This window comes from Agrilus planipennis, unplaced genomic scaffold, assembly GCF_000699045.2.
Source record: "Agrilus planipennis isolate EAB-ADULT unplaced genomic scaffold, Apla_2.0 scaffold45, whole genome shotgun sequence".
Lineage (NCBI taxonomy): Eukaryota > Metazoa > Arthropoda > Insecta > Coleoptera > Buprestidae > Agrilus > Agrilus planipennis.
Window position 1 is genome coordinate 771,315 of NW_020438890.1, and position 13,117 is coordinate 784,431.

General features: G+C 35.0%; 1 long non-coding RNA gene across 1 annotated transcript in view; it reads left to right on the forward strand.

Moving 5' to 3' along the window:
* The first annotated feature begins 1,945 nt into the window (after positions 1 to 1,945).
* Positions 1,946 to 13,117, forward strand: part of LOC112906840 — a 96,108-nt gene continuing 84,936 nt past the window's right edge. Inside the window, exon 1 of the long non-coding RNA XR_003232629.1 lies at positions 1,946 to 2,014. This is a non-coding gene — a long non-coding RNA (uncharacterized LOC112906840). The remainder of the gene's footprint in view (positions 2,015 to 13,117) is intronic.

Consider the following 13,117-nt stretch of genomic DNA (forward strand, 5'->3'; position numbering starts at 1 on the left):
TTTTGTTGTTATCAGTCTTAGAAGTTAATTTTGTTAAACCCACGAATATTACAGTATAATTACAAATTATACCCCGTCCCTATGTTACTTTGTAGTCCATGGTTGAAGATGGTTGGAGTCTACTTAATTTAGTTAATGTATGAATTTACTATTAGTGACTGCATACATACATTGTTTAAATTAACAGTTTACCTATACATACACCAACATATTTTACTTTACAATGGTCAATTTATTTTTTAGAACAATATTCTATTCATATTTCACGGTGAAAATAGAGAATAAGTTTTTTTTTATATATGCAATTAATCTCTAGTTCAGGAAACAAAGACAAATTAAGGTGACATGCAAAATAATGAAAAGACCATGATAGAGCTTCATTTATATAATAAAAAGAAATTGTCTATTCAAACAAGCACATTATACGAGGGTTTACACCTGATTGTTACAAACAATCCCTCATAACAATACTGTAAACAATACTCTATGTTATATCTATACAATACCTTATTATTTGGCACAATAAGCTGTTCAACATACAATGATGAAATTCGGTCCAACAGGACATTGAGGGTCTTAACCTTTGACCAATTTTCTTTGGTCTTAAATGTACGTACGTGCAATATCAGAAAACTCTTGAAATAATCCATATAATGTACGTAGTCTATAGTGTGATTGCCGTTGGTTTTCACGAATTTCATATTTGAAAAATATAAATAAAAGAATTTTTTTCAATTCCTTTTTGCACAATATTTTTTAATAGTTATGCCACAGTATAAAGATTCTATATAGCAGCTTCATCCACGCCCATATATCCGTCTCCTGCCGAGGCTTCATCACGAGTTCCCCGCTTTACAATAAGGGTGTAGAGTGTTTTCTTTTATAAATATGTACATACAGCTCTTCTTCGATGTTATTCTATGTTTTGCTTTAAGTATTCTTTAATTATTTATTTTATTTCAAGCCATACACATTAAGTATATTCTATACCATTGCTGGGCAACGTGAGGTCTCGAGACCGCATCCGTCTTCTGCAATTCTCTTGTGCGGCCTTCATGAAAGCTAGCCATTCTATTCGTTATCATCATCATCATCATGGTAAGGTCGTCAGTTCTGACTTTTTGTAAGTCATGGTATTATCCTATACTATTGCTGAGTAACGTAAGGTCTCGATGCCGCATTCGGCCGCCGTGGTTCTCTTGTGCGGCCTTCATGAAAACCATCCATTCTATTCATCATCATCATCATAAAGGTCGTCAGTCCTGATTTTTTTTTAAGCTCCGGTATCACTATATAATAGTGCTGGGAAACGTGAGGTCTCGAAGCCGCATTAAGCCTCCGCGAGTCTCTTGTGTGGCCTTCATGAACGCTAGCCTTTCTATTCATCATCATCATCATAAGGTAGTCAGTCCTGAGTTTTTGTAAGCTATGGTATTACCCTATATTAGTGCTGAGGAACGTGAGAAATCGAGGGTGTATCCGGCCTATGCGAGTCTATTATGCGGTCTTCATGAAAGCCGGCCATTCTATTTATCATCATCATCTTAAAGGTCCTCAGTCCTGATTCTTTTTAGGTTATGGTATTACTCTACACCAGTTCTAGGGAACGTGAAGTCTTGAGGCGATTCTCTTGTGCAGGCTTCATGAAAGCTAGCCATTCTATTAATCGTCATCATCGTCATCATAAGGTCGTCAGTTCTGATTTATTTTAACCTTTTAACCCATGATATTACTCTATGCTAGTGTATAGTATGAGCAATAATAAGACTTTCGTTTTTTGTAAACCTTTAATCAAGCATTTAACACTGAATACCGAATACAAAAAGATAAACTTACAGTGAAATAGAACTGCGGTGCTAGAAGCACGAACAGAGAATTCAGAATGAGAATATATTAAAAGTAGAAAAAGGAGACTGTGGTAAATAATAATTAATTAAAAAATTAAAAAGATAGTATTTTGGAGGACTACTTAAAAGTGCTTTTTTGTTAGTTTTCTTCAAAGCAAAGCTATACGGTAAGTCCATTATTTATAGTTAATAATAATTTTATTGAGACATTTTAGTTAGTACTTCACTAACTATGTTTTATTCAATCTTTTAAAGAACCGGCATTTAGAGCCTGATTGTTTAAGAATAAACAAATTATTCGTGCAAAGGATTAATTAGTTATTCAAATACGATATGTTCCCAAGGCAGTTTCGCGATTTTCGTGTTTTAAGGTTAATATTTTTTATTAATACTTAATAGTAGTTCTCCTCAACCTATAGTCACGTTGTGGGAAAACGTTAGTCTGTCTACATAAAACAAAAAGCAAGCGATGTACATGTATGCACGTTAATAATGTGATAATGTGTTTGATAAGAGATTATCATTTTTATTCTNATTTGGAAATATTTACCAACCTTAATAAATGTTTGCTAGCATGAAAAAGAATTCTCTTGATGTCATGAACTGCGCACCGACAGCTTCTATTAATTTTATGAAATGGCAAAATTATAGTAGTTTTTTGTACACAAAAAAAATATTCCCTTATGAATTAGTTCTAACAACAAACTTCTGGTAGCATCATAAATCATAATATATCAGCAGTTAACGGAATATGACAGTAAAATAACGTGAGAAGATAAATTTATAATTTTTTCAGATTTATGTATGCAATGAAATTTAATCTGCATTTAAATTTATCGTAACTAATGAAAACCAGCAGAGAGGCGCGTAGGTTTAGGCGATAAACTAGGTACAAGTGTATATTGTATTGTAACGAGCACGAGTGTGTTTGTGTGCGATGGGGCATACGTGTGCGTGAACGGCTTATTGATTCGCCGACTAGCCGCTGGAGCCTTTCTTCATGTTTGCCGTATTTGTAAATTTGTGTGTCGTACCTTCGTTCTGGGAAAGCAGTTAAACAGTTCAAAGAAAAATAAACTATCCGGATGTTTTCAGAAGGTTCCCGAAAGTAAACAAAAGAGTATTTAAAGGAAGAGACGATCGCCGAGAGGAGAAGAAATAAATTGACCGTTGCAGAAGTGAATCGGGAAATAAATTAACAGTGATAGCAGTGAAATAAATAGCACAGTGAANTATCTCGAAAAGGGTTAAATGCTCCTTAGAAAGTATCTAGGCAAGCAACACACCCGTAGAATTAAACATGGTCCTTCGAGCCGGATATAGTGAACATTTTGATCTCAATTTAAATTTCGCAAAACGTAATTCATCTTATACATCGCGGACGAGCAGATCAAAGTTCATCAATATCGTTTGAATCAATTGATTGCAGGAAATCGCAACACTCTGTAGGTCTCGCATGTCTAATTTAGTTAATGTATGAATTTACTATTAGTGACTGCATACATACATTGTTTAAATTAACAGTTTACCTATACATACACCAACATATTTTACTTTACAATGGTCAATTTATTTTTTAGAACAATATTCTATTCATATTTCACGGTGAAAATAGAGAATAAGTTTTTTTTTATATATGCAATTAATCTCTAGTTCAGGAAACAAAGACAAATTAAGGTGACATGCAAAATAATGAAAAGACCATGATAGAGCTTCATTTATATAATAAAAAGAAATTGTCTATTCAAACAAGCACATTATACGAGGGTTTACACCTGATTGTTACAAACAATCCCTCATAACAATACTGTAAACAATACTCTATGTTATATCTATACAATACCTTATTATTTGGCACAATAAGCTGTTCAACATACAATGATGAAATTCGGTCCAACAGGACATTGAGGGTCTTAACCTTTGACCAATTTTCTTTGGTCTTAAATGTACGTACGTGCAATATCAGAAAACTCTTGAAATAATCCATATAATGTACGTAGTCTATAGTGTGATTGCCGTTGGTTTTCACGAATTTCATATTTGAAAAATATAAATAAAAGAATTTTTTTCAATTCCTTTTTGCACAATATTTTTTAATAGTTATGCCACAGTATAAAGATTCTATATAGCAGCTTCATCCACGCCCATATATCCGTCTCCTGCCGAGGCTTCATCACGAGTTCCCCGCTTTACAATAAGGGTGTAGAGTGTTTTCTTTTATAAATATGTACATACAGCTCTTCTTCGATGTTATTCTATGTTTTGCTTTAAGTATTCTTTAATTATTTATTTTATTTTAAGCCATACACATTAAGTATATTCTATACCATTGCTGGGCAACGTGAGGTCTCGAGACCGCATCCGTCTTCTGCAATTCTCTTGTGCGGCCTTCATGAAAGCTAGCCATTCTATTCGTTATCATCATCATCATCATGGTAAGGTCGTCAGTTCTGACTTTTTGTAAGTCATGGTATTATCCTATACTATTGCTGAGTAACGTAAGGTCTCGATGCCGCATTCGGCCGCCGTGGTTCTCTTGTGCGGCCTTCATGAAAACCATCCATTCTATTCATCATCATCATCATAAAGGTCGTCAGTCCTGATTTTTTTTTTAAGCTCCGGTATCACTATATAATAGTGCTGGGAAACGTGAGGTCTCGAAGCCGCATTAAGCCTCCGCGAGTCTCTTGTGTGGCCTTCATGAACGCTAGCCTTTCTATTCATCATCATCATCATAAGGTAGTCAGTCCTGAGTTTTTGTAAGCTATGGTATTACCCTATATTAGTGCTGAGGAACGTGAGAAATCGAGGGTGTATCCGGCCTATGCGAGTCTATTATGCGGTCTTCATGAAAGCCGGCCATTCTATTTATCATCATCATCTTAAAGGTCCTCAGTCCTGATTCTTTTTAGGTTATGGTATTACTCTACACCAGTTCTAGGGAACGTGAAGTCTTGAGGCGATTCTCTTGTGCAGGCTTCATGAAAGCTAGCCATTCTATTAATCGTCATCATCGTCATCATAAGGTCGTCAGTTCTGATTTATTTTAACCTTTTAACCCATGATATTACTCTATGCTAGTGCTGTGGAACGTGAGGTCTCGAGGCCGCATCCGTTTTGTGCAATTCTCTTGTGCGGCCTTCATGAAAGCTGGCCATTCTATTCATCATCATCATCATAAGGTCGTCAGTCCTGAGTTTTTGTAAGCTATGGTATTACCCTATATTAGTGCTGAGGAACGAGGGGAATCGGGGGTGTATCTGGCCTATGCAAGTCTATTATGCGGTCTTCATGAAAGCCAGCCATTCTCTTCATCATCATCTTAAAGATCGTCAGTCCTGATTCTTTTTAAGTTACGGTATTACTTACAGTCCTAGGGAACGTGAGGTCTTGACGCCGCATTTGGCCTCCGCGAATCTCTTGTGTGGCCTTCATGAAAGGCTAGCTTTCTATTAATCATCAACATAAGGTCGTCAGTCCTGATTTTTTTTAAGTCATGGAATTACTCTATACCAGTGCTTAGTAACGTGAGGTCTCGAGGCCGTATTCCACCTCCACAAGTCTCTTGTGCTGCCTTCATGAAAGCTGGGCATTCTATTCATCACCGTCATCATAAAGTCGTCAGGCCTGATTTTCTGAAGACATGGCTTTTTTCAGCCGTTTTTAAATCGGGAGGCAATGAAATTAGTCATTGAATTCATGCGACATGCGCAGAAATCTTTCTAATGAATTATACAATCCACAATGACTTTCTAAACTCTAATTAACTCACTACTATTTCGCCAATCATCAATTTAATGACGAGGTTTCCGCTCGGGTAGCAATTCACATGTAGCCTGAGAAAACCTTGTCTCTTCCCTCCAACGTAATGTACTATTTTGGAATTTGTAAATCAATCGTTCGCAAGCATAGAAGTAGGTATTAACAGATCAGTACTGTATGAAAATAAATAAAAGTAAAACTAAAATACTAGTATGCAAGGAAGAGTAGGGAAAGAGCAAATATAAACATAGGAGACGAAAAATGAAGAAGTGGCTGTTTTTAGATATCTAGGAAGTGAGATAAGTCAGCGCAGGGTCGTATCGCCTTTAATAAAAAGAAGTCACTTTTATGCTTGCGAACGGTTAATTTAGAAATTCGAAAAAGGTTGTTAAAGGTGTATGTTTGGAATGCGGCGTTATACGGGTGCGAAACATGGACAGTGGACGCGGCGGAAAAGAAAAAATTAGAAGCTTTCGAAGTGTGGTGCTATAGGCGAATGATGAGGATAACGTGGGTAGAAAAGGTTAGAAATGAAGAGGTATTAGAAAGAATAGGAGAACAGAGGACTCTGTGGAAGTCAATAAAAAATAATCGAGATAGGTTGGTAGGACACCTTCTCAGACATGAAGGTCTAGTCAGAGACATATTAGAGGCAGAAACAGAAGTTAAGAAGGGTAGAGGTAGACCTACTGTTCGCAAATAGTTATGAATGTGGGTTGTTCTAGTTTTGGAGAAATGCGAAGATTAGCTCAGGATAGGAAAGAGTGGAGGAACGTGTCCAATCAGTCTTAGGACTGATGACCTTCTGATGATGAAGCATATAAGTGAAGTCTTTTTGTTAAAGAGGATTCTACCCTGCGCTAACCTGTGTTTTATGTCTTTACTGATCCTTCCATCCTGAGTTATTTGACTTCCTAAATACCGAAAAGCAGCCACAACAGGAAGAAAAATTCTCCTGGTCATGTTTATTGGTGTTCAGCATCCTCAACTCATAGACCTCAACTGCTCCGTTCATGTTATAACAAATAATAATCTGACACCCACCTTTCAACATTGGTGCAACGTTCTAGTAACTTTGTCACCTGCTTTTGCAATTGGCCCAAATTATGCAAATTTACCTTCCTTTATAGCGTTCAAAACCTTTAAAATAAATAAAACGATATTTGTCGCAAAATGTTTTAAAAAGAAGCTCTAATGCTTTTTATTTTATAATAAACTTTCTTTTCTTAAAAAGTCTCACAGGCGAAGTGTTTCAGTATTTATTATTTTACTATCATCATTGCTATTTATTAATTGCACACATATTAGATTTGTGTAACTTGGCTAAAACCTATTAATGCGCGTTGAATACCTACTTACTGTACGTGTAAAGAATCGAAGATTGATCACATTTATGTGCAACCGTAAAAGGCCAGTGAACAGACCTTGATATGATTTAAACGGAATTGAGGCCGAATGAACAAGTGTTGTGATGTTATGTAATTAAAAGATTCCTGTAAGTGGAGGCATTCAGACCAGTAATCAAATATAGTATCGTTTTTACTTCGGAATGCGGTTTGTAATGTTTATAGCATTGAGTGTTTACCATTGTAGTAAAATAGTTGCACCTGTTTAATGCAGAATATTCTTAACAAATGTATGTATTATACATACTTATAATAATAACAGAAAAAAGTTCAGATGATGAAACAAATACATACACGTGTTTAACAGCGTGCTAATTTAAATTTATTGAACTCTATATAATTGAAAACNCTTGTTGACGCATGGTTTGACGAACCTGTTTTATGATTAAAACTCACGTTAGTTTTTTAATGTTGTGTTTATTCAAACTTGCAACTTAAATAAAAACCTAACGCTAAAAAATATTAATGTCACTTAACTGTTACGTTACGAAAAAGCTTGTAATTATGCTTGACTAGTTCTGATTATTCTGATTGATTATCACATTGATCGTTTGTGATTGTCGGTGATTGTCACTCGTTGTTGTCACTTCTTCCCGATTCATGTGCTTTTTTTCTTTTTTCGGATATTAACAAAAATTGTGTTAAGAGGGAGAGTAGGTGGAGTTAGTAAGGTTTGGAAACATTAATTGGATTAGGAATAGAAGAAACAGGGTGGTTGGTCCAAGATAAGAAAGTGGGGTATAAGGGGTGCGGTTCGATAAGAAGGGAAAGGGAGAGATGGGTGTACGTGCGAGTGTCCAGCGTGCAACAATTTTTGGTATCAGATGTCAATGATTTGAAGGTGATCAAATTGCACTCCAACAAAAATAATAGATTTTATGATTGCAAAATAAATATAAGGAATACGAACTATTTGAAATATTATGATGTTGGGACAAACCCCTAATGACACACCTATCATTAATAGTCAATTTTAAAATATACAATAGAAAAGGTACCTAAGAATAAACTAATTGTTTGCAAGGTAAACAAAATAACATAGTCATAAACCTCATTCAAAGTAAAAGTAACTTATTTAAATAGCTAAGAAGCTCAATTATAAAATTACACCTAAAAGCTATAGCGAAACAATGGATACAGAACGTTGACACTCAACACCCCTTAAGGCCCTAATTTCAAGTTATTTGTTGCGGTTCACTAGGAGTTTCCTGTAAGAACAATATTTATATGCAGACGACGAGAAAGCCAAAAAATGTATTTAGTCAGGAGAAGTTTAGTAAAAAAGAAAATTCAAAGAAAACTATATGTATATGGGATGGAAATCATAAATTAAGCGAAGTTTGCGAATTTAAATACCTAGAATATACATAAAAGACGTACGTAAAAGAACGGTAGCAGCTATGACTAGAATTTTTCGATTCCGGATACTCAAACTGGGACCAACCCAGTTCTGGTTGGATTATCCAAACCCGATACTTACTTTAGGATTCGACAAATTTTAAAAATGGTAAAAATAGCAGTTTGGAAGATTATCCATCGTTATTTCATAATTAAGGTGACTCTATCCGTCCCGCAATGTCACATGCAATTTCCTTATTAGATTAAATAATAGAATAGTCCCACAAAACATCTACAGCGTCCCGCGTGTCCCACATTCCTATACTATAAATTCATATATAAATGAAATCGCCGCCTGGCGCCAACCCCTACCGAATTGTATAGTAAAATGTTATTCAGACGTGTCATCGCGACACTACAATACAAATATATTTTGTATCTGTAGACCAGTAATGCATGAACCGTCTTCGTATATTGTTTTTTTCAAATCAGAAAGGAACAAGTGTATATATTAACAACAGCGGAGGAAATGAAAATAAATAATGTTACCTATAACACAAGTGGTATAATAAGAGCGAGGTAAAAATCCCGGAAGTTAAATTGAAGTTGGATATGCAGTGTACATAGAAATTGAAAGATGAAGGAATTGGAAGAAGAATAATATGAAGAAATATTTAGGTACTGTTACAAACTCTACGAATTAAATAAAGATGCACAAATTTTATAAAGTACCAGCAGAGTTCGTTACTTGCTACTAGCCGAGAAAGATAAGTGTCTTTCTCTTCCTTGTGGTAGGTATAATAGAAAACAAATTACTTTATCTCGAAAAGGGTTAAATGCTCCTTAGAAAGTATCTAGGCAAGCAACACACCCGTAGAATTAAACATGGTCCTTCGAGCCGGATATAGTGAACATTTTGATCTCAATTTAAATTTCGCAAAACGTAATTCATCTTATACATCGCGGACGAGCAGATCAAAGTTCATCAATATCGTTTGAATCAATTGATTGCAGGAAATCGCAACACTCTGTAGGTCTCGCATGTCTTGTTTACGTAATCACCAATCCTACTCATTTTAATGTTGTTTCCTTGCTTCTGTTCGATTTATTTGTAATATTGCAAATGCAGAGAGTGATAATCGCATTAGGAAATTAGTCAAAAAGCGTGGCTCAATAAAAAGCAACCTTACAAGATTCACCAAATATTTAGGTTCATTAGGTGATATAGTCCAGATCTTGTTCAGTTACGTACTAGAACGACAACAATGGCAGACGATTTTAATTATATGAACTAATATAAAACGAATTAGAACTGTTCGTTTCGGATGACGATTTTGAGTTACAATTATGTCATAGAAACAGTTTTCGAAGACGAGTATTTTAAAGGTTCGTCTACAGCGCAGAAAATCATTAGTATCAATCAGCAAGGAAAATTAGCTCAAAATCAAATAACTAGTGATAATGCCCCACCTAGCACACCAGCCATATCTGAATCTTCACAAATTGCCAATGATATTCATGTTAAATTGCCCACCAGAGAATTACCCCAATTTAGCGGTTTGTATAAGGCATGGACAGATTTTTGTGATTCTTTTAAATCAGCTGTTCACGACAACCCTAATTTTCGCGATACTCAGCGGCTTATGTACCTACGGTTCTGCTTAACAAGAAAGGCGGTTAAAATAATTGAATCTCTTGGAAGTACATTCGTCAATTATTTAGTAGCTTGGTCAATTTTTAAAAAAATTTTATGATGACCCGAAAGCCGTTATAAACAATCGAATTAAAACATTGTTGTGGTTATCTCGATGTTCTAAGCTCTAAGACATCCCCTCATTCGTTAGGTGAATTTTATTTGATCGCGGCACAAAGAATTATAGGGCACTCGTTGCATTAAACAAACCCTTTTTAGAAGCATTTCCGCTATACGCCATTGTTTCAAAACTGGATGATGAAACACGTCGTAAGTGGAAGGAAAATACAGAACACGCAATCTCCTACGATGGAGGAACTTTTAAAATTTTTAGGTTATCGAAAACACAAAATTAGATAAAATTGAACATAATAAGCCTCGCGCATTAAGATCGCAAACAAACTCAAATAGATCAACATCACATACACAGCGCCAACTAATTAATTGTGTCATTTTTGCAAAAAATCGCATTTCACTCCAGCCTGTGAAAAACTAATTAATACGAATGTTAACGAACGTCACGATATAGTTAAAAAAGTCGGTATTTGTTTGAGCTCGAAAGCAAAGCACACTATAAAAAAATTGCACTGCTATAGGAAATGTAAAAAATGTCAGTGAACACATTACACCATGTTACACACAGATTTTGAAAATAGTTCAACAGCTTCTGAAGGAAATTTCACTAATCTAAACACAACCCTACTATCACAGGTTTTGCTATCAAAAGTCTTAGTTTACATTCACGATAATGAAGGGAATAACCACAATTGTAGAGTTCTTTTAGATTTGGGCTCTCAGTCGCATTTAATCACAGACAGAATGGATACATTATTAAACCTTAATAAAAACGCAGTAAATATCCTTGTTGCCGGAATTAATCAAGTAGTTTGTCATATTAAACATTCTGTCACAACAATTACTAAACCTAGACACACTGATATCTCAATTTTTTTGTTATAACTCGAATACCAAAACGACTAGCAATGCATTAGTTTTCTAGAAGCAATATCAATATTCCTTCAAACATTCTCCCTCGCTTATCTCTGGCCCTGATTTTCACAAACCAGGAGAAATAGACTAATGATAGGAGTAGATCTTTTTTTCAAATACCTACGAATTGGTCAAGTGCAAACGTAATCGGCAAACCATTTTGCAGTATTACAAAAGACGCAATTAGGATGGGTAATATCCGGTCCGGTTCCTTTTAAATCAAACGTGCCAAAACGATCTATTTGTATTTTATCTATAGATTCATTAAATAATCAAATAAACAAATTTTGGGAGATTGAGGAAGGTGCAAACCGTAAATTCTTTTCTAAAAAGGAAACAGATTCAAGCAACATACACGTTTTGATAGCTAAGAAGGACATTATGTTAGTTAGATCACAAATAAAAAAGACTAAAAAAATGAGTTAGACCATTCGTACAACAACGCTTTAAAAAGGTCATATGTCAGAAACAAATACTTCACCTATTACGAAAGAATATTACCATATCACGCTTTACAGAAGGAATCGCGCCTAACAACGAAACCTAGAGTCGTTTTTGATGGCTCAGCAAAAACAACAAACGGACTTTCGCTCAAAGATACGCTTTTGATTAGTCCAACAGTTCAAGAAGATTTAGTTTCGTTATTAATTCAATTTAGGTCTCATAATTTCGTTTTAACAGTGGATATCGCTAAGATGTATAGGCAAGGATTGATCACGAACACGATCGGAAATTTCAAAAAATTCTTTGGCGAGAACACAATCAACAACCGCTTAAAACCTTTATTTTGAATACGGAAAGAGCCTTTTCACATGGGCTACTTTTTGTAGCGCTTCTCAAGCGCTACAGTTGCACGATTTTTTGAAGTTCACTGTTTTAAATTGATGCTTTTACACGAGAGCAGTGCTTCAAAAACGTAACGCTACAGTCGCTGAACTGTAGCGGCATACGGTTGAATCACGCGGCTAAATAGTCGTGCAATTGTTGCGCTTCACTAAGAAATAGATTTACTTAAGTTGACGCTTCCACACTGGCCTATTTTTAGTAGTGCGACAGACCTATGATGTCGACGTCGAAAATTTAATAATTTCAAAGACTGCATATGGAATAGCTGCGGTGCAGACTGTATAAGGAAGAGCATGAGAAAAAGGAATGACTGAAAAACTTTTTTCACTTCAGCTCGCGTGGTCTTCGACCCGAAGATATAACAAATAACAATATTTAGTTTTTTGGTCTCAATGGTTAAGGGTGAGTGACACATTGTGGCCGCACAGGTTTTAAAACGCATTTATTAGTCGTAATTCTCAAACAACGACCAATTGTATACGTTACTAGTGTAATTTCTCCTATACATGAACTAATAACACGTTTTTCAACTATTACAAAACTCAAGTGAATAACTACATATTGTTTGAGATTTTGTTACAACACAAAAAATGTTAGTGATAAATTCGTATGTCCCCATATCACATTTGAATTACCAAATTCAATGGAATTAATTATAAAATTAGTTCAGACTGAAGTTTTTTGCGACTGAAATTAATCTGATCAATGCAGGCAAGAGCAATAGTATAATAAAATTTTCTAAAAAACATCAAATTTCTATCACTATTTTAATTCAAATTAATATCCACTGAAGCTCACATTAAAAATCTTCAAGCTGGTTCACAAATGACGCTTTGCGCCATACGAAACTTGTATAATAAACGGAATAAATGCTATTAAAAAAGTCATTTATAAATGTGTAACATGTCGTGCTAAACTAACAATACCAATATAATATCTAATGGGAAGTCTCCCACAAAGTCGTATCACTACATAGTTTAAAACAAAGTCGCTTTCTCGCTGTCTGTCCCTATGTATGCTTAAATCTTTAAAACTGCGCAACGGATTTTATATATATATATAATACATGCATAATATAGTAGAGAAACACTGATAATTTTAGAGATTTCCAATGTGATGTCGTAAAACACATTTTTTTGCGCTTACATTGCAAACGCTGGCTGAACCCTACGAGATAGATCAAAATAATATACTACAGTATTGTACATCATAAAAAGGTCTACAAAAAAGTCCGG